This window comes from Miscanthus floridulus, chromosome 8 (assembly GCF_019320115.1).
Source record: "Miscanthus floridulus cultivar M001 chromosome 8, ASM1932011v1, whole genome shotgun sequence".
Taxonomy (NCBI): Eukaryota; Viridiplantae; Streptophyta; class Magnoliopsida; order Poales; family Poaceae; genus Miscanthus; species Miscanthus floridulus.
In genome coordinates, this window is record NC_089587.1 from 85,170,456 (window position 1) to 85,197,699 (window position 27,244).

Sequence of the window (27,244 nt, forward strand, 5' to 3'; positions counted from 1 at the left end):
ACTCGTATGCATAGGAGTATGTATAGGGTAGGAAATACGTGCAGGTGCAGCGCACGTTCTCGAAAAAAAAATATAGCATATAGGAGTATAGTATATTGGGGGGTGGTGCTTGACTTTGCTTGGAAAATACTAAGGGTGTGTTTAGTTCACGAAATGAAAATTTTTGGATGTCACATTAGATGTTTCGGGGATGTCGGAAGCGGTTTTTGATACTAATAAAAAAAACTAATTACATAGCTCGCCTGAAAACTGCGAGACGAATTTATTAAGCTTAATTAATTCATCATTAGCGCATGTCGGTTACTATAGCACTTATGGCTAATCATTACCTAATTAGGCTTAAAACATTTGTCTCGTGATTTTCAATCAAACTGTGCAATTAATTTTTTCGTCTATATTTAATACTCTATGCATGTGCCGCAAGATTCGATGTGACACTTTGGGATGAAAATTTTTTTGAACTAAACAGGGCCTAACCGCAACGAAACAAATTATTTCCTTGTGAATCTCTGTGGCGGCTGACAGCTGAACGAACTCCTTGGGATGCCTGCAGTGCCTGGATCTCACGCAATCAGGGCACCATGCTCGAGCAATTTACTTATGAAAACGAGTGCCTTAATACTTTAGCCTATTTAGGGCACGCGTAACGGAGGCATACACCCGCATAATGCGTTAAGCCTTGTATCAAAGTAAGCTCCACGTCTGCGAAAAAAAAAACAAGATCACCGCCTATTTATCCTTGCTCTTCTCCTCGCACTGATGTTGCAGAAAAAAGCGCATGCATGCCACAGTGTTAGGCAACCTTTTCTTCTCTCCAAACACTGACCATGCACAGGCAGCTTTTCTTCTCTCCTTTTCTGTCACAGGGCATTCCTGGACATTAGTTTCTGCTCTTTGTCAGATGCGGATGCGGCCAATAGTTCCTTTGCAAGCTACATGACCATCTGCAAGACCATCAAACTATGGTCTTGTTTGGATACTATGAATCGTGAAAGCTAGCTTTGAAAGCTAAATTGCTAAAAGCTAGATTATAGAAACTGAATTGGTAGGTTGTTTGGATCCTGGTAAAAGCTGACATAAGCTTTTTCTCGGTCCTTGTTTTCTCAACATAGCACGTGGTGAGAGAAATAGTGAGGGGCAATGGGGCATAATTGTTTTTTTTATGCCCAGAGGCCGAAAAAAGCTAGGTTGGGTCAGTTTCCTAGATTATGGAATCTACTGTTCTCTAGATTGTAAAAGTTAGGGCCGTTTGGGACTTCTCATAGATTCTAGAAGGGAGCTTCTATAATCCATCAGAATCCAAACAGACTCTATATGACATAGAATCTTGATGTACATTTGAAGGCTGGGCAGCACGTCTACACGGAGAGTTGGGGAAGTCCTTAGGGCGTCCTCGATAATTTTTAAATAGCTAGTCTACGAAAAATTTTATTGACTATTAAAAAGAAAGATCAAATAGCTAGCTACTTTCTAATAACTAGTGTAGCATAGCTTGATCTCTAGCAGCTCACGTAACCTTTCGTTACCGTGTTAAATTTTTATTATATGCTTGTAAGTTACCGTTGCGGACGTCCTAGGCCTTGTTTAGATTACCTCTAAATTCTAAGTTTTTTCACTCTCTCTCCATCACATCAATTTTTAGCCGCTTGTATGGAGCATTAAATATAGGTAAAAAAATAATTAATTGCACAGTTTAGTTGGAAATCACGAGATGAATCTTTTAAGCTTAGTTGATCCACGATTGAACAATATTTACCAAATAAGACGAAAGTGTTACTATTCATCAGTTTGAAATTTTTTGCAATCTAAACATGGGCCTAGAATCGAGTTGTAAAGGTGACGCGCGTGGGCCCTGTCGTCTGGTGTGAAACTTGCACTTTCGGCTACTAGACTGCGTAGAGTGCTAGTAGGGCACAAGTCTGAGAAAAAGCTGATTGAAAGATTTTTTTTTTGTACTGCCATTGCCAGCATGCAGCGTGGGTACAGTACCAGAGCGAAGTGATGATTGCTGAATAATAAATAAGGGGTGTTTGTTGGCCCATATTAAATTTTAGTCGTTGTTCCATCGAATATTTGACACGTGTATAAAGTATTAAATATAGACTAATTACGAAACTAATTACATAGTTTGCGACTAATTTGCGAGACGAATCTTTTAAACCTAATTAGTCCATGATTTGACAATGTTTGCTAAAGTAACATGTACTAATGATGGATTAATTAGGCTTAAAAAATCGTCTCGTGAAGTACTGACGGATTATATATATATTTTATTATTAGTATCTGAACACCCTATTAAACATCCTTTTAACCCACCTCCTAAATTTTAGTAGCCGAATCAAACACAAGTTAGCATCACGTGACATGCGCATCCGTGTCCGTGGCTCTTTCTTTCTCATCAAAATCAAAACAAACACTCCGTCACGGCTCACGTGGCTAGCCCGCCCGTGGCCTGCTGGCCTCTGCATGGTGAGGTCGTGAGAGGCCGAGCGACGAGGGGTTAGGTTTGGTTCGTGGCCGTCCGTGGCTTCCTGCCTTTCGTGGGTGCCACTGCCTCCCCCTCCTTCGGTACCGTCGGTGGGTCCCATGCACAGGTACTCCGTCGGTCGAGTAGAGCTTAGAGATAAGCTAGCTCTAGCTGCTGCTTGCAGTTCCACGTGCGCGGTTTCTCTCCCTCGCACGCACACGTACACGGACAAGACGACGACGGTGTGGCGTGGGAGCACCTGGCCTGGCGGCTGGGCTGTGGCTGTGATCCAACGACTCTATTAATTTTGTCCCTTGTGCACCACTTGTACCGGGCGATCGAGGCCCCTGATTTGAGCACGCACGCACGCGGCTCACCGTGAAATAAACACGCACACAGACAGTGCAGTACTGCAGTACAGCAAGCGAGCAGCTGGGGGTTTTACCACTTTAACAGTAGTGTACAGCCATTCAAATCTGCAGTTTTTTTATTACGGTAATGCTGTCCGGAAGGTCGAATGCATTGCTCCACCCACTAAAGCATGCGCCACTGGGCTAAAAAGAAAAAAAAATCTAATCCCCGTGAAAGCTCGTCTTCCCACTCCGCGCTCGTGCGTTGCAGCTTCACGAAATCGTGTGGCCGTCCAACCGTCGCAATCTGTCGCGCCACCGCCATCCCCCGCGACGCCCCCCGTCCTTGTGGCACCTCTACCTCCTGCGGAGAGAAGGAATCCTCTGCTTGAGGTACGCTGCTAGCCACCCCACCGACTGCAGCTGCCACGCGCTGGACCCGGTCACCGGCGCCTAAAGGCTAGACGAAAAACTCGAAGCTCGTTAGCTCGCTCGGCTCGTGGCTGGCTCGACTCGTTACGATAACGAGCTGAGCCGAGCCAAGACTGTAGCTCGTTAGCTATAACGAGCCAACTCGAGCCCGCTCACGAGCTGCTCGCGAGCTAAACGAGTCAAGCTTCCAAAAAAAAGTATCAAAACTTATATTAGTTTTTATATTACTTCATGTCTTGCAATTTACAATTGACTGGTAACTGATCTAGACTCTATAAATTGACTAGTAACTGGTCTAGATGCATTTCTTTTATATTATTATTATTCTTAAACTTTAGATAAATGCAAATATTATATTTTGTGTATTTTTTATACCTGGCTCGCGAGCTTAACGAGCCAGCTCGAGCTTTTAACGAGTCGAGCCGAGCTGGCTTTCTGGCTCGTTAGGATAACGAGTCCAGCCGAGCTAGCTCGTTATCTTAACGAGCTAGAACGAGCCGAACTGAGTCGAGCCAGCTCGTTATCCAGCCTTACCGGCGCCTCGCCCTCTGCCTCCAAGCTCCGTGCGCATGCTCGACGAGTGCAGGGGCGCCTCCGTCCCACGCCGCAACACCGTGCTCCGTCCTTCGCCGCACCCAGGCCAGGCGGCCAGGAGAGGGGGGCATCGCTGGCCAGGCCCAGGCCAGGTGCGGGCGCAACTAGCCGTTGCTAGGCCACTCCACCATCCTCGGCTGGCGGCTGGCCAGAACCGGTTGTCCCCCTCTGCGTTGCGTCGTACGGAAGGATGGTGAAAAACACATGTTGCAAGCGTCTGTTTCAAGTGTTTCAAATATTTCAGAGGTATGTTGCAAGTGTTTCATATGGATGTTGCAAAAAGTAGACCAGGATGTTGCATATGTTGTAATGGTTGTACACGTATGTTGCAAGCTCATGTTCTTAATGTTTCATCTGTTTTTTTGACATATGTTGCAATTGTGTTAAATTGGATGTTGCATATGCTTTCACACATATGATGCAAGTGTTACGTATGTTTACAATGGTTTCAAGTGCTTTCAAGTGTTTTAGCAAGTGTTTCAGACACATGTTTCACCCACTAAAGCATGCGCCACTCGGCTAAAAAGAAAAAAAAATCAAATCCCATGAAAGCTCGTCTTCCCACTCCGTGCTCGTGCGTCGCAGCTTCACGAAATCGTGCGGCCGTCCAACCGTCGCAATCTGTCGTGCCACCGCCATCCCCCGCGATGCCCCCCATCCCTGTGGCACCTCTGCCTCCTGTGGAGAGAAGGAATTCTCTGCTTGAGGTACGCTGCTAGCCACCCCACCGACTGCAGCTGCCACATGCTGGATCCGGTCACCGGCGCCTAAAGGCTAGACGAAAAACTCGAAGCTCGTTAGCTCATTCAGCTCGTGGCTGGCTCGACTCGTTATGATAACGAGCTCGTTATAATAACGAGCTGAGCCGAGTCAAGACTTTAGCTCGTTAGCTATAACGAGCCAACTCGAGCCTGCTCACAAGCCGCTCGCGAGCTAAATGAGCAAGCTCCAAGAAAAAAAAAGTATCAAAACTTATATTAGTTTTTGTATTACTTCATGTCTTGCACTTTACAATTGACTTGTAACTGGTCTAGACCCTATAAATTGACTAGTAACTGGTCTAGATGCATTTCTTTTATATTATTATTATTATTCTTAAACTTTAGATAAATGTAAATATTATATTTTGTGTATTTTTTATACCTGGCACACGAGCTTAATGAGCCAGCTCGAGCTTTTAACGAGCCGAGCCGAGCTGGCTTTCTGGCTCGTTAGGATAATAAGCCGAGCCGAGCTAGCTCGTTATCTTAACAAGCCAGAATGAGCCGAGCTAAGTCGAGCCAGCTCGTTATCTAGCCTTACCGGCGCCTCGCCCTCTACCTCCAAGCTCCGTGCGTGTAACACCCTAGGTGTTTGGCTTCCACTAATCGCATTTTATTTCATAAACATGTGCATCATCTATCTCAGCATGTCATTGTTACTGAAACATGCATATGCAACATTTTCAATTGTGTGTGTTTCATGCTTGATTGCTTAGAATGGTAGTAGTGCAACATGTGAATGTAACATGAAATTCTCATACTTTGAAACATGGCAACATGGTAGTAATGTGACAAATATAGGATAACAACAAAGTCATGCAACATGTGAAACATTGCATTGCAACATATGAGTGAATTGCTTGTTTTAGTTGCTTTATCACATGTGATCATTAAAAGTTGGTATAACAATTTTGTAAAGTGGTTAATTATAGTCTATTACACCTTAACTACACTTAGGTTACTTGTTGGGTCATTGTTCATGTAGATCAAAATGACCAAAATGCCCTCAAGTGAAGGTTTGACTTTTAATAACCCTTGGAGTGTCACTGTTTGACTGATTCAAAAGACCAACTTAGAGACCTTGCATGGCTATGCACTCTTTACAAAAGTTGTAGCTAATTTATTAAGGAACAAAAGTTGTTTTATGGCCAACTCATGAAAATGTGTGGAACATGGTCAAACCTGGCCCACAAGTCAGAGTTACATGATGATTTCACACTTAGAAAATATTCTAAGTCATGGCTGTAATTTCAGTGTGATTGAGCCATCTTTGGCTTGATGTAACTGCTTATCTATGGCGAATTAGGTCATGGTCCTTGAAAAGAAATTGTAGATGAATGGTACACTTACATTTTTCATGTACACCGTTTTTGCAAAGTATCATTGGATTAGCCATATTAAGGCGTTGAATTCGCGCTATCAGGTGGTTCAAGTCGACTGAATGCGCGCTACAGTGACTGACCGAGTTCAGAAAACAAGCGCCGCGTGGGTGACACCCGGCGTCGGCCGGCTGATCACGTTGCCATGCACCGTGGCTGATCTAAAGCCGCTGTCCATTGTCCTCCACTTCAAGCCAGCGCCTCACCACTTGCTCGTGCACTCGCCATTTCACCATGCCCTCTCCTTCCTCCGTGAGAGCACGGCGACCGGAACGCCAAAGCAGCGCCGAGCCAAATCCACCTCAACCGAGCGCCTTGGTCCGATTCATCCCAGCCACAGCACCACCGTGAGCTCCTCCACGTCCGTGACCCCACCGCCATTCCATTTTCACCTCAGGTAGAGCTCACCGCGTAGGCGGCTCCACCAGGTCGCCATGACCGCCGTCGGCCGAGCTCGCACATGGCCGTGCTGCTCGAGCCCCTTATCGCCCCTTCTCTCCCATGCGCTAGCTTCTGTGTGTGATGCTGAAGCTCGCTGAGTGAGCCACTAGGGCCATGACGCTGTAGCCTCACCGGAGCCAGCCATGCCATGGCCGAGCGCCGCCGTGGCCATTGCCACCCCCTCTAGCTACGTCATTAGCTGCAATAGATGGTTCCCCTAGGTCCGCTTGGGTGAGGCGAACATGTCGGCACCATTGCCTTCGCCGGAGAAGCCACCGGCGACGAACTACGCCATCGGCCGTTCCTCCTCCCCTATTTCTCTCACTGACACGCGGGTCCCCTCGGTCAGTCTCTGATGCGGAGGCGGGAGCCGGCGTGGGCCGCGTCACGTTTGGGCCGCGCCAGCGAGTTGTGGGCCGCCGTGACCTTCGGGCTGGCCCAGCAGTAGAGTTAGGTTTTCCTTTTTGTTTTGTTTAATTGTTTTTCACAAGATTTATGTATAGATTCAAAAATGTGTAACTCAAGTTTGATAGATCCAAATGTTATGGTTACAACTTTGTTGAGTTCCTGGTAAGGTCTAGTATTTAATAAAAATATTATATGAGCACATGTTTTAGAAATTCTAGATGAATTAAATAGGACTTTGAAATGTGTTTTTAGATGCATGCAATCTTGTTTGAATTTTATCTTGAGTTTCTGTGGTCCAAAAATTATGAAATTTTGTGGGTAATCTATTATTGCTTAGTAGAAGCTCTGGTTAAAATTTCAGAGCTAGTGCATGTATAATTTTTGAGTTATAGAATTTCTTTTTATCAATGGATGGATCTTGTGTGAATTTTCATAATTTTTCTATAGATCCAGTATAGGTTAAATTTGGTGAGTAAGGTTCTTATGCTAGAATGATGCTAGGAAAAATGTGAAATCTGTTGCTTGACACTTTTCATTAGGGTTTCCTAATTATGCTAAAAATAGGCACGCCACCTGTTATTTTGGATACAGCAAGTTCTGCTTGCTCAATGGCTTTAGAATTTTTATGGTAGTCTATGTGAAGTATGAGATAGCTACTGTAATTTTTGTAGATTTTTATGAATAGTTTTACTATATATTGCTTTAATCACCTAATTAACTAAATAAATTTGAAAAGGATATTAAATAATTTATTTAGAAGTTGGCACTATGCTTTATGATGTTTCTTGGGTATGAAAAACATGTTGGTAAACTTGGGTTAGTCCAATTATGCTTTTGCATCATCATTAAATAATTAATTTAGTAACCCTGTCATTTCTGGACAGATTCTAGGTTTACTAGAATTGATTTGGTTAACATAAGAATCATACTTTGATGTTTACAAATGATTTGTAGAGAATTTCATAAGTTTTCCAGAATGTCCTCATGCAAGTCATTTGGAATTGTATAACTCTTGTTGTGATTGAATTAAGGAACTACTTGTATGCATATGAAACTTTAAATGTTAAATTATGTATACCTTTACTATTTCTAAGTTTGTGATAATGTTCCTAGGTGTTAGGCCTTTAACTGAAGATGAGCATCTTTATCTTAGGTTATGCAAGTTAGGTAAGTTGATCTTGTTCTTTAAGTTAAGTTAGATACATGCTTAAAGTGATTTGAATAGGGCTAGTCTTACTCGGTAAACGAGTGTCCAGTGATATTTTCGGTAAACACTTATTGTGATTCATTCATCATTGAGCATCATGTCATTTCTTATGCATTCATGATATTTATCTTGTGCATCGGCATGCAATAGGTGTACCGGAAGGAGTGACCCTGCTGGAATTCGAGGAACCGAGCGAGCAGCAGCAGCCGACACCGGAGATTCAGGAGGAGCAGCCTTCAGGAGAAGTGCCAGACGAGGTCGTCGTTAAGTGCCCGGATCACCATCCATGCAACTTTGTGAAAGGCAAGCCCCGGAGCATATTAAGCCTCCTAATTTCCGAAATGCAGTTACAGTATTATTGTTACATATATATTGTTGCATTAAATTTAGGTGTTGGATGCAAATACTTGCTGCATTGGTTATCCAATATTTGTCCAGATATTGTTACCCTGAATCCTATGTAGCTTAGGCTTGTGTAGTGCTTAGCCCTGCTTAAACACGGTAGAAGTTAGGTGATTTCCTGTCACCTACGAGATATAGAAAGATACATATGGCACGGTTGGCTATATTTGCTATCGTGGAAAAGAACCAGTCTTAATTTGAAATGAAGACCAGACGGAGGCTTGCCGGTTTGCAGTGACTCCGTCTATGTCGCTTAAGGACTGATTCTTGGAGCCTTTCCTGTTCATGTTGAACGTATGTCTCTTTCTTAGTTGGCCGTGTCCGATGACCGACCGCGAAGCCGAGTAGCTCAACTCAGGTCGGGAGTCAATAAGTATAAAGTACGCCTCGGAAGGGAGCCATAGGCGTGAGTCCAAGGGCAGGTGATTTAAAAGTCCTGATCGTCCTGGCAGAAGAGTAATCCCTGAGAGCGTTGGCACTGATCGAACTCGCGAATTTGGTTCCTGAGTTATACCAAAGGTAACCCACGGCTACCCTTGCTAAGTATGCTAGGGTGAGAGTTAGGAATACCCCCTCAGCTGAGTTGTAATTCGATTCGAGTCGCCATCTCTCCTGGTTAGTGAAAACTTGACGGGCTTATCTCCAAAGTAGATACACTAAATAACATAATGGTTCGAAAATGATGATATGATGATGACAGCTTTATTATACCTGCTATGGTTAATATTGTTTGCTCTTAATAAGTGAGTGCTCTAGTACATGTGCTAATCTAGTGGACAGGTAAATAATGATAAGCTTGATGCTAAGTTTAAATTGGTTACTATAATCATAAACTCTTTTATGCAACTGTGTGAAGCTAGCCCATCTCATAAGCCTTGCATGATCCTTGGTGTCTTTTATTTCTAGGTTGATGGGTAAGTCTAGCTGAGTACCTTCTCGTACTCAGGGTTTATCTCCCACCTGTTGCAGATGACCAGTTCTACTTTGATTGCTGCAAGTACTACCTTCTCCCGGCTGGGGATGAAGACTAGACCATTGGGCGCGGTCTCTACTACTTTTCATACCTGATAATGCTTTGTGGGACATGACTCAGACTTGGCAATGTAATTGAAAACTATGATATTTTGTACTAAACTATGTTGCTTCCGCACACTCAAACTTGGTTTGTAATATTCTATTTAAACTCTGATGGATGTAATCCAAATGCTTATTATGAAATGTTGTAACGGATGATGTGTTGTGTTGAATCACTACGATCTTGATTTATATGTCGAGAGTTGGTTGAAATCCTTCGTGATTTTCGGACTACCGGAATTATGAGAGCTTAAGTATAGGAATTTGATCGCTTCAGTGATTGTTTTTGTACTTACGTTCTTATGATTTGGTCGATTCTGTTATAGCTGGTATCAGAGTAAGATTCGACACTAAACATGTCATTTGTGTATTTAAAACAAAAGTATTTGCGAAAATCCTAAATTAAATACTAAGTATTGCTAGTGGTCATATCCCTTATGCCCAATTAAGGACTCTTAGGTGGCTTATTAAAGTACTAATTTGGGGGTTCCTGTTTGTTTCTGTTTCATCGTCCATATAGCGTGCTATTGTATGGATGCCATCCGCTTGGGTGGTAATGTATGGATCCAAATACCTCTACGCTTTGGTAAGTGGAGAGTTGTGAGAGCATGACCGTCCAACCGTGGGTCTAGGGGAGAGTAGTTGTGGTTGCTCGCATACTTACATGTTCAATCATGTATCTATGAGAGTACTTAAATGTGGGTATCTCTGACGGGTAGCTGTGATACTAGAGTATATGCATTTGGGGATGTATGTATGAAAGTATTTAGTTTACATGCCATTTTGGGAAATTACTGGGTTGAAATGAAATTTTCTACAGGTACACTAACAATGTATCGTTGTAGATCGACTAGCTACCGTATACGAGAGAACGTATGTATGCCACCGTATATTTCGCTAGCCTTTAAATTTTTCTAGGTTTGTGAGGACATACGGATCGTGCATGCATCATGTTTAAGCATACATGGCATTTTTTGCATTATTCCCTCCCTTAAAATTTGATTGTCCTGACTAATTAAATTTCGTATCCCTTAAATGATTCTCCCCTTACGTTGCAACTTTTTGCTACAGATGGCGCATATGAAACTCACTGCTCGCAAGTCTGCTGGAGGCAGGGCGCCTCGTCACCGATTAGCTCCTCGTGAGCCCCATCCTAAGCCTACTGAGGCGGAAAGGCTGAGGACAGAGCTGGCCCGGGTGACTGCTGAGAGGAATGCGGCTCAGCACCGTTTGGAGCAAGTAACACAGAAAAGGGACCAAGAGACCCTTGAGGTTCAGAGGTTGACAGTTGCTCACCGCAACTGTGAACGCATGTTGATTCATGTGATGAACCAACGGAATGAAGCCTGGCACGAAGAGAATGTGTTGAGAGCGCGATAGGTGGAGTTAGAGCAGCAAGTGGCAGTTGCTGAAGAGTACAATGACCATCTCCATGAGGAGGTTCACCTGTTACACAATCAACTTCACCCTCTCCTGCCACCTGATGATGAGGATGAGATGGGCTCTGGTGTCATCATGGCTAAAGGTGATGATGGCATCGAGGTCAATGGACCTAAGGACGTTCCACCTGATGAGGAGGAAGATGAGGAATTAGAGCCTGCTAGTGATGAAGATGGAGGAGAGATCTTCGACACTGACTCCGAGGACGATGCATAGTTTAGCTTACTACTTCGCTAATGCGCTAGAGCTAGTCTTTTGTTGATCCTCATGCATGAATGAGTAGCTTTGTATCAAGTTAATCATTGGGATGTAATATCGAACCCTATGTTACCCTTGATGTAAGTTTGGAACCTCTATGGCTTTGATGTAACCTATCGAACATGCTATGCTCCATGTATGTGAGCTTTTGCTGAATTTCGTCTTTGCGGTCTATAGATCTCATTGTTGGTTAAGTTCATCGCATTTATATGTCAATTGATGCGCTTGATGAGTTGTGTGATTGTGATGAATGATTGTGCCTCTGTTGATTATATAAATGTATTCTCTCCAATGGAATCAGTTTGGCATAATTATATAATTTATCTACAAAAGTTTCCACATTGTCAGTGCTCATTGGCTATACCTTTTGCAGATGGCTTATAACCTTTGTCGTGGTCGTAGCATGGGAGATGAGGAACAACCACCTCCTCCACCGCCCACACCAGCTAAGCTAATGTAGACAGTCGTGGAAAGTCAGCGCATGCTAGCTAAGGCTATGCGCCAGATGGCTAACCGTGAGGATCGGCATGTCCACCAGGGACCCGAGCCGAACCAGTACAGCAGCTTTAAGGACTTCATGGACACAAAGCCTCCTATCTTTCATGAGGCAGAAGAACCATTACAAGCTGATGAATGGTTGAGCACGATAGAGCAAAGGTTTGGATTGCTCCGTTTGACTAAAGGAATGAAGGCTTCGTATGCAGGACACCATCTCCAAGGCCCTGTAGGCATCTAGTGGACCCATCACAGGACCACCTTCCCTGCAAACATCAAGATAGTTTGGGACCAGTTCCAGACAGCTTTCCGGGGACACTTTATCCCTCCTGGTCTCATGGCCATTAAGCATACCGAGTTTATGAAGCTAATCCAAGGCAACAAGAGTCTTAATGAATACCTCCAGGCATTCAACAACCTAGCGAGGTATGCTCCCGAGTTCGTCAATACTGGCGCTAAGAGAATAGCTAGCTTCAAGAGGGGACTTTCCCCTAAACTGATGAAGTCTATGGGCAACTGCAAGTGTGTCACCTTCAATGAGTTTATCAGTGACACCCTGACTCAGAAGAATAATGACAAGATATATGCTGCTTCCAAGAACCGTAAAAGGAATTTTGAGGCTGGTGCTTCTCAGTCTAAGGCTCCAATGGTATCCAAGACCCCGTATCGTCCACCTAATGCTAATGTCCGGTACCGCCCACCTCAGAAAAAGAATCAAGCTAAAACTGGTTTCCGCAAGGGGTACATAATTTCCTTGCCAAAGAATACCTCTAGGCAGGGCAGCTCCAATGCCCCACCAGCAAATAGGCCATGCTAGAACTGTAACCAGCCTGGTCATTGGGCAAATAAGTGTCCCTATCTTCCCAAGAATGCTCAAGGAAACGTCCGTCAGGGGCGTGTTCACTACACTACTGTGGAGGAAATTCCTGCTGGTGAAGTGGTCACCGCTGGTAAGTTCCTTGTTAATGATCACCCTGTAGTTGTGCTCTTTGATTCAGGTGCTTCGCACTCCTTTATGAGTTCTACTTTTGCATCTAAGCATAATATGAATGTGATTACAATTGTCAAGGGTGGTTATTGTATTAGTGCTGCTGAAAATAATATCCTGACTAACCAAGTAGTTAAAGATGTAAAGATTGAGATTAGGGATCGAGAGTTCCTTATGGATCTTGTAGTTCTACCAGGGGTAGGAATCGATGTAATCCTAGGAATAAAGTGGATGAGCGGGAATGGAGTGTTGATTGATACATCAACCCGTGTGGTAATGATGAGGGATCATGTGGATAAGAAGGGTTTTCTAGTGCAGTTACCTCGTGATATCTCTATCCACAATACAACCAATGTTACCCTAGCCAAAGCCATTGAGGATCTACCGGTTGTCTGTGAGTTTCCAGATGTCTTCCCTAACGACTTGCCTGGATTACCTCTGGACCATGATGTAGAATTCAAGATAGAACTCGTTCCAGGTACGGCTCCTATTTCTCGAAGGCCCTATAGAATGTCGCCTAATGAGTTGGCTGAGTTGAAGAGATAGTTGAATGAGCTACTAAAGAAAGGTTTGATTCGGCCTAGTTCTTCTCCTTAGGGTTGTCTAGCTATATTTGTGAAGAAGAAGGATGAATCTTTGTGCATGTGCGTGGATTATCGCCCCCTAAATGCTGTTACTATCAAGAACAAATATCCTCTTCCTCGCATCGATATTCTGTTTGATCAGCTCTCCAAAGCTAAGGTATTCTCCAAGATCAATTTGAGGTCTGGCTACCATCAGATCAAAATCCGTCCTGAAGATATACCTAAGATAGCTTTCTCTACTCGATATGGCTTGTTTGAATACCTCGTCATGTCCTTTGGGTTGACAAATGCTCCGGCACACTTTATGTACCTGATGAATTCTGTATTTATGCCGGAATTAGACAAATTTGTCGTCATGTTCATTGATGATATCCTGGTATATTCTCAGAATGAAGAAGAGCATGCTAAACATTTGAGAATTGTTTTAACTCGGTTACGTGACAACCAGCTTTATGCTAAGTTCAGCAAGTGCGAATTTTGGTTGAACAAGATACCTTTTCTAGGTCATGTGTTATCTGGTGATGGAATTTCGGTTGACCCTACTAAGGTGCAAGAAGTCCTAGAGTGGAAGGCACCTACTATGGTCATGGAAGTCCAAAGTTTCCTGGGTTTGGCTGGCTATTATCGTCGCTTTATCTTGGATTTCTCAAAAATCGCTAAGCCCATGACTCGACTGCTTCAAAAAGATGAGAAGTTTGTGTGGACTCCGAAGTGTGAAGAGGCTTTCCACACTTTACGGACCTTACTAACCTCTGATCCTGTATTGGCGCAACCTGACATCGAGAAGCCTTTTGATGTCTACTGTGACGCATGTGGCACCGGTTTGGGGTGTGTTCTTATGCAGGAGGGCCGAGTAATTACTTATGCTTTACGCCAGCTTCGAAAGCATGAAGTCAACTATCCTACCCATGACTTAGAGCTAGCCACGGTTGTTCATGCCCTAAAAATTTAGAGACATTACTTGCTGGGTAATGTGTGTAATATCTATATTGACCATAAAAGTCTCAAGTACATCTTTACTCAACCCGAGTTGAACATGCGGCAACGACGATGGTTAGAATTAATCAAAGACTACAACCTTCAAGTGCACTACCACCCTGGTAAGGCAAATGTGGTTGCTGATGCCTTAAGCAGAAAGGCCTATTGCAATTCCTTAGTTAGTGAAGACTTTCATCTGGCACACCTCCTTCATCCTATAGTACTCCACAATATCACTGTGGATTACTCTCTTAGAAGTCGAATTATCGAACTCTAGAAGACTGATGTGGGTGTGTTTCACATCAAGCGAAAGATGAAAGAGAAAGAAACCAAGCACTTTAGGGTCGATGATAAGAGAATTCTCTAGTTTAATAATAGGCTTGTGGTACCCAAAGACAAAGAACTTAGAAATCAAATTATGGCTGAAGCCCATTCTTCTAAATTGTCCATCCATCCTGGTAGCAGTAAAATGTATCAAGATCTCAAGCTATATTATTGGTGGACTAAGATGAAGAAAGAAATCGTAGCTTACGTGGCAAGGTGTGATAACTGTTATAGAGTCAAGGCTATTCACATGAGGCCTGGATTATTGCAGCCACTCTCTATTCCTTGCTGGAAGTGGGAAGAAATTAGCATGGATTTCATTGTTGGATTACCCACTACCAAAAAGGGTTGTGATTCCATCTGGGTTATCATAGATCGTCTAACTAAATCTGCTCACTTTATTCTAGTCAAGTCTACCTATTATCCTCACAATTATGCTGAGATTTACTTTCAACAAGTGGTACATCTCCATGGTGTACCCAAATCCATTATTTCTGATAAAGGACCACAATTCATGGCTCGCTTTTGGGAGTGTTTACATCAAAACCTTGGCACTCATCTAATCTACAATTCTGCTTATCATCTGCAAACATCAGGATAGACTGAGCGTGTTAATCAAATTCTTAAAGACATGCTTAGGGCTTGTCTTATCTCTTGCAAAGGCTCTTGGGAGGACTGGTTACCTCTTGCTCAATTCTCTTATAACAATAGTTATCAAGAGAGTATCAAAATGGCTCCTTTTGAAGCTCTGCATGGCCGTAAGTGTAGAACTCCTTTGAACTAGGTGGAACCCGGAGAAAGAAGATTCTATGGTATTGACTTTGTAAAAGAAGCCGAAGAGCAAGTCTGAACTATACAGAAGAATATGACTGTCGCACAGGCTAGACAAAAGAGCTACGCTGACAAGAGAAGAAAACCTATAGAGTTTGAAGTAGGTGATCATGTTTATCTGAAGGTATCCCCTATGAAAGGAGTCAAGCATTTTGGAATTAAAAGGAAGCTTGAGCCTCGATATGTTGGACCTTACCGCATTATCGAGAAAAGTGGAAGAGTAGCATATAAGCTCGATCTACCACGTGAGATGGGAGCTATATTCTTGGTATTCCATGTGTCCCAGCTGAAGAAGTGTCTTCGTATTCCCGAGGAAAGAATAGCAACAAGGAAAGTCAACTTGAAATATGATCTTTCTTATGAGGAGAAGTCCGTGCAAGTCCTGGATACTCAAGAAAGAGTGACTCGTACACGAGTAGTTAAGTTATACAAGGTAGTTTAGAGTAATCATAGCGAACGGGATGCAACTTGGGAGCGGGAAGATTATTTACAAGAAAACTATCCAGCTTTCTATACTGATTGGTACGCTTTCCAAATCTCGGGACGAGATTTTTCTAAGGGGGAAGGCTGTAACACCCTAGGTGTTTGGCTTCCACTAATTGCATTTTATTTCATAAACATGTGCATCATCTATCTTAGCATGTCATTGTTACTGAAACATGCATATGCAACATTTTCAATTGTGTGTGTTTCATGCTTGATTGCTTAGAATGGTAGTAGTGCAACATGTGAATGTAACATGAAATTCTCATACTTTAAAACATGGCAACATGGTAGTAATGTGACAAATATAGGATAACAACAAAGTCATGCAACATGTGAAACATTGCATTGCAACATATGAGTGAATTGCTTGTTTTAGTTGCTTTATCACATGTGATCATTAAAAGTTGGTATAACAATTTTGTAAAGTGGTTAATTATGGTCTATTACACCTTAACTACACTTAGGTTACTTGTTGGGTCATTGTTCATGTAGATCAAAATGACCAAAATGCCCTCAAGTGAAGGTTTGACTTTTAATAACCCTTGGAGTGTCACTGTTTGACTGATTCAAAAGACTAATTAGAGACCTTGTATGGCTGTGCACTCTTTACAAAAGTTGTAGCTAATTTATTAAGGAACAAAAGTTGTTTTATGGCCAACTCATGAAAATGTGTGGAACATGGTCAAACCTGGCCCACAAGTCAGAGTTACATGATGATTTCACACTTAGAAAATATTCTAAGTCATGGCTGTAATTTCAGTGTGATTCAGCCATCTTTGGCTTGATGTAACTGCTTATCCATGGCGAATTAGGTCATGGTCATTAAAAAGAAATTGTAGATGGATGGTACACTTACATTTTTCATGTACACTGTTTTTGCAAAGTATCATTGGATTAGTCGTATTAAGGCGTTGAATTCGCGCTGTCAGGCGGTTCAAGTCGACTGAATGCGCGCTACAGTGACTGACCGAGTTCAAAAAATAAGCGCCGCGTGGGTGACACCCGGCGTCGGTCGGCTGATCGTGTTGCCGCGCGCCGTGGCTGATCTGAAGCCGCTGTCCGTTGTCCTCCACTTCAAGCCAGCGCCTCGCCACTCGCTCGTGCACTCGCCATTTCACCCTGCCCTCTCCTTCCTCCGCGAGAGCAGGGCGACCGGAACGCCGAAGCAGCGCTGAGCCAAATCCACCTCAACCGAGTGCCTTGGTCTGATTCATCCTAGCCATAGCACCACCGTGAGCTCCTCCACGTCCATGACCCCACCTCCATTCCATTTTCGCCTTAGGTAGAGCTCACCGCGTAGGCGGCTCCACCAGGTCGCCATGACCACCGCCGGCTGAGCTCGCACGTGGCCGTGCTGCTCGAGCCCCTTATTGCCCCTTCTCTCCCATGCGCTAGCTTCTATGTGTGACGCTGAAGCTCACTGAGTGAGCCACTAGGGCCATGACGCCGTAGCCTCGCCGGAGCCGGCCATGCCATGGCCGAGCGCCGCTGTGGCCATCGCCACCCCCTCTAGCTACGTCATTAGCTGCAATAGATGGTTCCCCTAGGTCCGCTTGGGTGAGGTGAACACGTTGGCACCGTTGCCTTCGCCGGAGAAGCCACCGGCGACGAACTACGCCACCGGCCGTTCCTCCTCCCCTGTTTCTCTCACTGACGCGCGGGTCCCCTCGGTCAGTCTCCGATGCGGAGGCGGGAGCCGGCGTGGGCCGCGTCACGTTTGGGCCGCGCCAGCGAGTTGTGGGCCGCCGTGACCTTCGGGCTGGCCCAGCAGTAGAGTTAGGTTTTCCTTTTTGTTTTGTTTAATTGTTTTTCACAAGATTTATGTATAGATTCAAAAATGTGTAACTCAAGTTTGGTAGATCCAAATGTTATGGTTTCAATTTTGTTGAGTTCCTGGTAAGGTCTAGTATTTAATAAAAATATTATATGAGCACATGTTTTAGAAATTCTGGATGAATTAAATAGGACTTTGAAATGTGTTTTTAGATGCATGCAATCTTGTTTGAATTTTATCTTAAGTTTCTGCGGTCCAAAAATTATGAAATTTTGTGGGTAATCTATTATTGCTTAGTAGAAGCTCTGGTTAAAATTTCAGAGCTAGTGCATGTATAGTTTTTGAGTTATAGAATTTCTTTTTATCAATGGATGGATCTTGTGTGAATTTTCATAATTTTTCTATAGATCCAGTATAGGTTAAATTTGGTGAGTAAGGTTCTTATGCTAGAATGATGCTAGGAAAAATGTGAAATCTATTGCTTGACACTTTTCATTAGGGTTTCCTAATTATGCTAAAAATAGGCACGCCACCTGTTATTTTGGATACAGCAAGTTTTGCTTGCTCAATGGCTTTAGAATTTTTATGGTAGTCTATGTGAAGCATGAGATAGCTACTGTAATTTTTATAGATTTTTATGAATAGTTTTACTATATATTGCTTTAATCACCTAATTAACTAAATAAATTTGAAAAGGATATTAAATAATTTATTTAGAAGTTGGCACTATGCTTTATGATGTTTCTTGGGTATGAAAAACATGTTGGTAAACTTGGGTTGGTCCAATTATGCTTTTGCATCATCATTAAATAATTAATTTAGTAACCCTGTTATTTCTGGACAGATTCTAGGTTTATTGGAATTGATTTGGTTAACATAAGAATCATACTTTGATATTTACAAATGATTTGTAGAGAATTTCATAAGCTTTCCAGAATGTCTTCATGCAAGTCATTTGGAATTGTATAACTCTTGTTGTGATTGAATTAAGGAACTACTTGTATGCATATGAAACTTTAAATGTTAAATTATGTATACATTTACTATTTCTAAGTTTGTGGTAATGTTCCTAGGTGTTAGGTCTTTAACTGAAGATGAGCATCTTTATCTTAGGTTATGCAAGTTAGGTAAGTTGATCTTGTTCTTTAAGTTAAGTTAGATACATGCTTAAAGTGATTTGAATAGGGCTAGTCTTACTTGATAAACGAGTGTCTAGTGATGTTTTCGATAAAAACTTACTGTGATTCATTCATCATTGAGCATCATGTCATTCCTTATGCATTCATGATATTTATCTTGTGCATCGGTATGCAATAGGTGTACCGGAAGGAGTGACCCTGCTGGAATTCGAGGAACCGAGCGAGCAGCAGCAGTCGACACCGGAGATTCAGGAGGAGCAGCCTTCAGGAGAAGTGCCAGACGAGGTCGCCGTTGAGTGCCCGGATCACCGTCCATGCAACTTTGTGAAAGGCAAGCCCCGGAGCATATTAAGCCTCCTAATTTCCGAAATGCAGTTACAGTATTATTGTTACATATATATTGTTGCATTAAGTTTAGGTGTTGGATGCAAACACTTGCTGTATTGGTTATCCAATCCTTGTCCAGATATTGTTACCCTGAATCCTATGTAGCTCAGGCTCGTGTAGTGCTTAGCCCTGCTTAAACACGGTAGAAGTCAGGTGATTTCCTGTCACCTACGAGATATAGGAAGATACATATGGCACGGTTGGCTATATTTGCTATCGTGGAAAAGAACCAGTCTTAATTTGAAATGAAGACCGGACGGAGGCTTGCCGGTTTGCAGTGACTCCGTCTGTGTCGCTTAAGGACTGATTCTTGGAGCCTTTTCTGTTCATGTTGAACGCATGCCTCTCTCTTAGTTGGCCGTGTCCGATGACCGACCGCGAAGTCGAGTAGCTCAACTCAGGCCGGGAGTCGATAAGTATAAAGTACACCTCGGAAGGGAGCCGTAGGCGTGAGTCCAAGGGCAGGTGATTTAAAAGTCCTGATCGTTCTGGTAGAAGGGTAATCCCTGAGAGCGCTGGCGATGATCGAACCCGCGAATTTGGTTCCTGAGTTGTACCAAAGGTAACCCACGGCTACCCTTGCTAAGTATGGCAGGGTGAGAGTTAGGAATACCCCCTCAGCTGAGTTGTAATTCAATTCGAGTCGCCGTCTCTCCCGATTAGTGAGAACTTGATGGGCTTATTTCCAAAGTAGATACACTAAATAACATAATGGTTCGGAAATGATGATATGATAATGACAGCCTTATTATACCTGCTATGGTTAATATTGTTTGCTCTTAATAAGTGAGTGCTCTAGTACAAGTGCTAATCTTATGGATAGGTAAATAATGATAAGCTTGATGCTAAGTTTAAATTGGTTACTATAATCATAAGCTCTTTTATGCAACTGTGTGAAGCTAGCCCATCTCATAAGTCTTGCATGATCCTTAGTGTCTTTTATTTCTAGGTTGACGGGTAAATCTAGCTGAGTACCTTCTCGTACTCAGGGTTTATCTCCCACCTATTGCAGATGACCAGTTCTACTTTGGTTGCTGTAAGTACTGCCTTCTCCCGGCTGAGGATGAAGACTAGACCGTTGGGCACGGTCTCTACTACTTTTCGTACCTGATAATGCTTTTGTGGGACATGACTCAGACTTGGCAATGTAATTGAAAACTATGATATTTTGTACTAAACTATGTTGCTTCCACACACTCAAACTTGGTTTGTAATATTCTATTTAAACTCTGATGGATGTAATCCGAATGCTTATTATGAAATGTTATAACGGATGATGTGTTGTGTTGAATCACTACGATCTTGGTTTGTATGTCGAGAGTTGGTTGAAATCCTTCGTGATTTCCGGACTACCGGAATTATGTGAGCTTAAGTACATGAATTTGATCGCTTCAGTGATTGTTTTTGTACTTACGTTCTTATGATTTGGTTGGTTCTGTTACAGTGCGCATGCTCGACGAGTGCAGGGGCGCCTCCGTCCCACGCCGCAACACCGTGCTCCGTCCTTTCCCGCACCCAGGCCAGACGGCCAGGAGAGGGGGGCATCGCTGGCCAGGGCCAGGCCAGGTGCGGGCGCAACTAGCCGTTGCTAGGCCACTCCACCATCCTCGGCTGGCGGCTGGCCAAAACCGGTCGTCCCCCTCTCTGCGTTGTGTCGTACGGAAGGAGGGTGAAAAACACATGTTGCAAGCGTCTGTTTCAAGTGTTTCAAATATTTCAGAGGTATGTTGCAAGTGTTTCATACAGATGTTACAAAAAGTAGACCAGGATGTTGCATATGTTGTAATGGTTGTACACGTATGTTGCAAGCTCCTGTTCTTAATGTTTCATCTGTTTTTTCGACATATGTTGCAATTGTGTTAAATTAGATGTTGCATATGCTTTCACACATATGATGCAAGTGTTATGTATGTTTACAATGGTTTCAAGTGTTTTCAGATATTTTAGCAAGTGTTTCAGACACATGTTTCATTTGTTTTTAGACGTATGTTGCAATTGTTGCATATGAATGTTTCAAAACTAAATCGAGTGTTGCATCTCCCACCTCACCTTTCTGCTATCTCGCCTCAGTGTCAAGCGCAGAAAGACAGAGGCGGTCCCCACTGGCGTGGACAGGCCCTACGTGCTTGCGAGCGGGCGCAGCAGGCGTGACGTGGGTTGGTAGGTGCGGAACTCGAGACGGGGAGGGGAGGAGGCAACGACGCGGGAGTCCGGACGGGGCCCTTTTAATGACTACTTCTATATGATTATATACCTTTTTAGGCCAGTCTCAGTGGGGGTTTCATCTCCCAGTTTCCAACACACCCATATTTTGGAAACAGTGCAGAAAAAGTTTCATCCCCATGAAACTCTCTCTACTCCCATGAAACTTTTATCTTCTCTCTATTCATCAAAACAGTGCCATGTCAGCATATTTAATGCCCATAAAACTCTATGAAATCCCCATTGAGACTGACCTTGCGACTTTAGTCAAGAGGTTTAAGTATTTTTACGTTTACTAATTTTTTATTTTATGATTACGATCTCAACGGATGGATTCTTCGGAACGTAGGACGACGTTGGCAGCGAGCCCACTCTGTCTCTGAAGCAGGCAGAACGCAGGTGGGGCCTGTGTTGGATGCATCCTGTCCCAGGTAGGTTTGGCCAGCTCCCATCCAAACGGGCTGTGCCTGTGCGTGCGTTCCTGGACGGCTGGACCTGGTCCCTGGCTTGGCGCGGCGGCCCCATTCCATGGAGGCGCGCGGCAGCGGCACTTGTCCGCCCCTCCTCCAGCCGATCGTCGTCGGCGTCGACGACGCTGCAGCTGAGAGCGAGCTGCAGGCGGCCATGGCCAGTCACTCACCATCCGGACCGGGCGGAGAGACGCGAAGGTGCGTACAGCGGCGATGCAGAAACAACCACCGCCGCAGTTATTATTACAAGGAATTAATACGAGCGGGAGCGGCGGCCGCCACGCGGGTCTCGGCACCACCGGCCACGGATGATCCAACGGGCCGGCCGGCAAACGAGCAATAATTCAAGGACGGAATTGCGACGGGCCGACGGCAATCCACCACCACACGGCACTCATGCATGACGCAGAGTAGTTGGCGCTAAACAAGCACTGCCATTATTCAATTCGTCGCTTGTTTGTTAGTGATAACCGTCACCTCGCTAAGATCATGTTTTCATCACCTCAGATTCTGCTAGTACTCACTGTCTCACTCATCCATCCGTCCTGATGATGAAATGATGATGCACTCGTCCCGCGCTGTCCTCATGAAATAATTAATTATGCAAATGCAATTCTAGTGCAGTGCAAAGTCAAACTATATATATATATATATATTAAGCGTGATGTCGATGATGGATGTTGTCCGCATGATCAATCCATCATCCCACGGTAAAGAGTTAGTCTCCTTGCACTTGGTCAGTCCGGCCCATAGCTCTCCCCAAAATCGTGTCGCTACAGGGTTTAATTATATCAATCCTACTTAAAAAAAACAACAAAATTTTGTTGAAACTTTGGCCATAATTAAATAGATAATTATTATAAAATACAATGCTAAGATTTACAAACTCGAAGATTTATTCGATGATCACGCCATTTCTTCCCGATACGTCTTGGAAAGTTGGAATTGCACTCCATATATACCGTACTTGTTGCCCACATCTCAGATTCGGAATTCGTACTGTCGCCGGATCATAGATGCTCGTAAGTCTAACTTGGAAGAGCACAAATAGTTAGCCTAGGTCACATATATGACGGTGAGTCTAGGTCACATATGACAGGTATAGGCGTAAGTAAGAGCATAGTGGAAAGAAAAAAAATGGTTAGGAAAATACACTTTTGACTTTAATACTAGATGTAGATATAGAAATAGATTTAAAACATACCGTCATAAACGTGCTAGAACTGTTCCAATCGTACCTATAGAACTCAAGTCGAATAAGCTGAAAGTAATAAATCCAGATATATACATGGGATCATTGCTGTCTTTCTCAGGATAGCATAATAATAAGCTGTCAGTTAGTAGTATAACGTCGGGCTTCACCTACTAACTTGAACAGAGCGTCTGCCATACAGTGCTACACAGTCTCTAGACGACTAAGTACACCACCAAACATGTCGATGGCCGCGAGCAGATGATCAGAAACCACAAATAAATAAATGCATGCGTTATAACGTACTAGTACAACCAGAATAGAAGCTTATCAGTTGCACTCCCTCTGTCCAATCTTGTTTTTTCAAATCAAATTATTTTATTTTTATAATATACTTAAAAATATGTTTTAAGCTTTAAAAAAATCCATAAGTTATTAATTTTAAATCAGAAGAATATATAACTAGTACCAATTTCTCTAAATTATTATCTAGCTTTTGTTCTCTATATACTTTATGTTAATGGCATGATCCTGTCTCGTTTGAAACCTACAACCTAATCAAACAATCAACATATATATATATATATAAAGTAAAGCGTTAAGCTATATTCAACCCCTAAATAGGATATAGTCCTACTTATGTACTGATGGTAGAAGACTAGAAGTATGGCATTTGTGACTTGTCAATTGTCTTGTTGGTCCCATTCGCGTGCCCTTAAACTCAACTTGATCTGGTTTTTTTTTTCATCCGGAACAGTATTTCCTTCTCACAAATTTCTCCAAATTTCTCCAGATTCCTCCAAGCGAACGGGACCATTCTAGTTTTTCATAATTCCTAACTGAATGAAACAAATTAAACAAGGCCGACTCGGAAGTGTAGCTAGGAAATTAAACAGCCACTGTGTTCGGCTGGTACAGGGCACAGTGAATTTCGGATGGTTTTGGATGATTCAATAGTATTCTGTGAAAGAGAATAAGCTGGAAGTCTACCAGCCGAACGCGGTGAGCAGCAACATCAGAAGGGAAGGAAAAGGAAGTAGTACTTCAAAAATTCAGAACAGGTCGTTACAGAACACAGCAAACTGAAAATATGGCCGAGCAGATGGTAACTTTCAGCAGAGCGAATTCAGCAGCCTGTTCGTTTGCTCGTATCTGGCTTATAAGTCATGGCTTATCAGTTAACGAATAGTATTTTTCTCTCACACTAAACCAGCCAACAGTACTTTCAGCTATGGCTTATAAGACAAACCAGTCCAAACAAACATGGCGCAGGTGTACAGGCACACATGGGCTCATAATAAGCCATTAATGTGCCTTCACCAAATAATGTACGACGTTGATGCATACTGTAATACTCAGACTGACAGGCCAGCTCAATCCTACTCATGTTCGATCCGCTCCAGCTGATTACTTAAACTCGCGACTTTATGATGATAATTATAATGTCCGTGCTAATGTAACGTCTAAAAATAAATCATAAAACAAAAAATCAACTGCGAAAGAAAACACCAACTCAAACAAATGTTCTAGGTATTAGAATATTTTCTTAGTACAAACGTGATCTATCAGAACTCAGAAGCTACTGTTATTACACTGAACGACCTTTCGAAGAGCCGAAGCTGCAACCTGCACCTCAATTAAAGACAGGAGGAATTAGTAGGACACTGCTTGAAACCAAAGGTAAAAGACCAAAATATCCACTTTTCATGATAGAAACCATATTATGAGAAACAAGAATATCAACCAACAATAGTTGAACCAGTAATACTAGAAACACCGAGAGTGTCTATACTACTTCCTCCATCATAAATTATAAGACGTTTGACTTTTTTGACACCAAGTTTGACCATTCATTTTATTCAAAAATTTGTGCAAAATATCATTTCTTTTGTCGTGGCTTGCTTTATTAATAAAATTTCTTCAAGAATGACTTAAATTTGACTATGTTTGCATAATTTTTTTGAATAAGACGAGTGGTCAAACTTGGGGTAAAAAAGTCAAGCGTCTTATAATTTGAGATGGAGGAAGTACAATCTTTTTATCTTATACACATGCCATATTTTTCTAAACATAAGAATGCATAGCCATTTTTCTAAACACAATGGTAAGGATACAAAACTTGTATAGTGCCCGTGCTAACGCTACGACTGTATATAACCAGACAAATTAAATAACTAAAAGGCATACTTTTAATAGTTTCAGATTGTTTTTGACAAACCGAGCGAATAAAGCTTAATATGTTTTCAAAAAATTTAAATAATATACATGTTCTCTCCATTTTGGAAGCCTTAACTTTAGCTCATAACTTCACACAAGAATTCCATTGATATTATCATTTTCAACCCTTCTTCGCTCTTTCTCATTACCTGCATATGCATATATTAGAAAGATCATTAAAAATTTATGGATGAACCTCTCCTAATAATATTATAGATAAATAATTATACAAGACATTTTCATATTTATTCTTAAATAATATCATTGGAGAACATATGTAATCATTAGCGGAGCCAAGATGAGCACCTCGGGGGGCTAATCAATAGAGATTTAGAACAAATGTCAAAGGTTAATAGTGAAATCACGTTTTTTCTACAGTAAATACAAAGCAAAATCACTCTCACGCGCGCGGGGGGGGGGGGGGGGGGGGGGGTGGGGGGGCTAGGGGCTGCAGCCCCCCTAGCCCCCCCCCTCTGGATCCGCCACTGTATTTGCATAAAAGAGATAGTAATAAGGAGAAAAGAGCCCAGCTAGTGAATAGATCATCAGACTTGGGATTTTTTTTTATCAATTTGGATAAATTCATAGCTTGTCACAAGAGCATCAAATAAAATCTTCCCTTCAGAGGAGTACATTTCATGAGCTTGAAGGCCCTTTCTAGAGTTGTTGTCTCCTTGATAAACAATAACATTAAGATGGCTTCCCCAGCGACCAAATTTTTTATGCACAATGCACCCCCAGTGACCAAATTCCTATGCACAATGCACCATATAATATTTAGGAATGGAACAACTGACCCAGTAAATATGGTATTAACACATAACCTGATATTTATCTCTTGCACCATCTGGTATCGAATATAGGAAGGAGTAGTTCTTCAAGTCTAAGAATTTATATATACTTACTGCAGATAAAAGGATGACCATTAGAACAATATTATTGTGAAAAAAATACCATTTTTAGTCAAATGAACCATTAGAATGCATACCCATGCTGCACTGAATATGCGAGTACTTTTCCATTCACATCATGAAACTCCACAAATCCAGGCCATTTCAGAGACTCCTGAACCATCTGTTGATGCTCCTGAGTCGGTTGTGCTGTATGAGGAATGCACGCTTCAGAACGCCGTTCTGGTGAAGCAGGGATCCCAGCATCTGCTTCACTATCTTGTGCTCCTGGATTGACAACAAAAATTCAGGTCAGCTTGGGAGGAAGGAGAACTAAGCATTGTTAAGCATGGTTCACAATATAATAAAGAAGTATTTAACTTTAGTTAATCTTGATACCTTGTTCACTTTTCTCTTTTCATCTGGGCTACTCCGGGCAGCAGATTTTTCCAACAGGTTGAGTATTTTGAAGCAGAGGACATCTCCTTGACAATGAGCTATGCACATCCAGAGCAATTGGAGGGAATGGTTTCCACTGTCAGGTCAACTGCAATAGCCATTGATGCAGTAAGGTTTAAGTTAACGGTAGCTGATTTAAATGATTAAATAAATTTGGTTGCATGAAAATAATATTGAGATATTAAACATGGCTGCATACCATCAGATTCAGATAGGATGCTATCGCCTTCCTCATTGTCAGATGCAACATGGTTTATGGTAGAAGCATATTCTGTGCTTCTTTCTGCCAAATAAACTTTGTATGCTTTGCAACATCCAAGACATTTCCTGACACTTGTAAGCGCGTGTTTAGTTGGCACAAAGTTGGAATTTGGGCTACTGTAGCACTTTCGTTTTTATTTGACAAATAGTGTTCAATCATGGACTAATTAGGCTCAAAACGTTCGTCTCGTAATTTCCAACTAAACTGTGCAATTAGTTTTTTTTTTCGTCTACATTTAATGCTCTATGCACGTATCGAAAGATTTAATGTGATGGGTACTGTAGCACTTTTTGGGATTTTGGGATAGGAACTAAACACGCGCTAAATAGTTTTGTAGAACCTGTAAATTAAGG

At 42.5% G+C, this 27,244-nt stretch overlaps 1 long non-coding RNA gene across 1 annotated transcript; it reads right to left on the minus strand.

The window, feature by feature from the left end:
• Positions 1 to 26,047: 26,047 nt before the first annotated feature.
• On the minus strand, positions 26,048 to 26,963 carry LOC136472823 (uncharacterized). The gene is made up of 4 exons (XR_010762435.1): positions 26,829 to 26,963; positions 26,570 to 26,717; positions 26,269 to 26,458; positions 26,048 to 26,184 (listed from the first exon to the last, which is right to left on the minus strand). It is a non-coding gene; the product is annotated as an uncharacterized lncRNA (long non-coding RNA).
• Positions 26,964 to 27,244: the final 281 nt, after the last annotated feature.